Below are 2,378 nucleotides of genomic sequence, written 5' to 3'. Positions count from 1 at the left end.
GGGGCTAGCAGGGTAAAAGAAACTAAAGTCATAAGAGAAAAGAGCGATCATCAACAGAGTAATGCTTTTGAGAAATGGAAGTAATAGGTGCCAGCAGGTGTTGTGGACTCCCACCTGACCAACCTTGGTTTGAGTCCCAGAGCTGGTGACATGCTTTCTCACCCCTCCCCACTCCTCTCTTTCTCTCTCACATTCTGTCCCTTTCTGGTCAAAATTTTTAAATAAATAAAGTTAAATAAAATAGTTTTTTTTTAATGGAAGTAATAAAATATAGGACACTGGAGAAGCTTTAAATGGAAGAGAATGCTGACCAGTACCTGAGACAAAGTAGGTACTCAATAGATATTTGTCAAATGAGTAGATGAATGATTTGAAATTTCCTGAAAACTCAGTCTTGAATTCTCAGATTCTCTTGAACCCTCTGGACTTGCAGAAGTAGCCCACTGTCCATCACTCCCATTTTCCTTGTAGACAGTGCAAAGGTCTAGCTCCTGTAACACTGCCTGTGCCTGGCCCCTCAGAATCTGCCTAAACCTCCCTCCTGGTCATTAGGTTTAAAACTAGTGTTGATGGGGCCAGCAGGTGGCCTGGTGGTTAAAGTGTTGTTCTCCCACATAGTTGACTGCAGTTTGAGTCCCAGACTATTAATAATAATTAATCAAATTAAGGGATCAACAGTTGGCGTAATGACTACATCACTGGACTCCCAAGTAGTCGACTGCAGTTCAAGTCCCGAACCCAGTGGCTTAAACTCACACCGGGTGCATGTGCGTGCGTGCCCAAGATCCTGAGAGGAGAATGGAGGAGAAGGAATTGCTCTATGGCCATCCGCCCGGGGGGGGTTATTTCTCGCTTTCTGTCTTTCTGTCTTTCTCTGTCTTTCTGGCGAGCGCACACGCCCTATAGCAAAAACCTCTCCAAAACCAAAATTAATTAAATTAATAATTATTTAAAAAATGGGGGACCAGCAGGTAGCACGGGGCCAGCAGGTTAAGGGTGCTGAACTCCCACATGACTGACCACAGTTCAAATCCCAGATCTGGTGGCTTGCTTTCTCAATTTCTCTCTCTCTCTCTCTCTCTCTCTCTCTCATTCTTTCCCTCTCTGGTCAAATTTAAGTAAATAAATAAATAAAGTTAAATAAAATAATTCTTTAAAATAAAAACAACAACTATGGCTGAGTTGCTATATAATCCAGTGTAGAGCTTACAGGTCCTGATAGAGAGCAAAAGGGCTCTACCCTAAAAGAGCTGCAAGAAGTAGCTATGTAGGTACTGGCAGGAGCTGGGAGACTAGCAAAAATCTGGATTCTGAGAGTGCTTGATCAAGGGGACCAAAATGCAAGATTGGATAAGGGAGAATTCAGAACTTGGGAGCACCTCCCTGAGATAGAAGATTGAGCTGTCGTAGGCAGGCCCCATGGTGCAGCAGCTAACAGCTGTGCATAGGGAGCCAGATCCCACATGGCTGGCTGTGGACTGAGTTCTAGCACTGTTGGCTTGAAAAAATGCTGGCCACATGTGCACCTGTGCCCAAAATCCTGATGGAAAGAAACATGAGGGGGAAAGGATTGTGGTGTCACCATATCCTACTGAAAGGTGCTTTGTCTCTCTCTGCTCTACGCATTCCCTCAAGCCAGTCAGTGTACATTCTGGCAATTAAACAAATAAACAGGCACAGGAGGTGGCCTGAAGGTTAAAGTGCTGGATACCACATAGCTGACTCTGCGGTTTGAGTCCTGGGCCTGGCAGCTTGAAAAACACACCGGGTATGTGTGCATGCTTGCCCAAAATCCCAAGAGGAGAACAGAAGAGAAGGGATTGCAGTATAGCCTTCCCCTCTGGAGGATTTCTCTTTCCCTCTTGGTCTTTCTGTCCCTCTCTGGTGAAGGCACACACCCTGTAGCAACAACTTGAAAAATAAACAAAGAGGGGTTCCCATAGAGTAGTGGTTAAGCACTGTGCCTACAAAGCCAGATCCCACATGGTTGACCATGGTTTGAATCCTGACGCCAGCAGCTTGAGGAATATGTCAGATGTGGTACTTGCATGTCCAAAGTCCTGATAGAATGGAGAAATGAAGTAAAAAGGATTGTGGTGTGACCACTTCCTTTGGGGAGTGCTTGCTTTCTCTCTCTTTCATGCTCTCTCTTTAGAGAGAGCACAGAAAACCCACTGGCAATGAAAAAATTTTAAAAAGAGTAGATGGGATGATAGAATTTTTTTTCTTTATATTTTTCTGTCCTTAAATTTATAAAAAGGCAGAATCATTTTTATAACTAGAAAAAATTTTTCTTACTTTCCCCAAAATGTAAAGACCATTTAAATTCAACACAAAAAATTCAAACAGCACTGAAGTGTGTAAAATAGAAAGTCCCA

This window comes from Tupaia chinensis, unplaced genomic scaffold (genome assembly GCF_000334495.1).
Source record: "Tupaia chinensis unplaced genomic scaffold, TupChi_1.0 Scaffold000605_1, whole genome shotgun sequence".
NCBI classification, from domain to species: Eukaryota; Metazoa; Chordata; class Mammalia; order Scandentia; family Tupaiidae; genus Tupaia; species Tupaia belangeri.
This window is presented reverse-complemented; position numbering follows the sequence as displayed.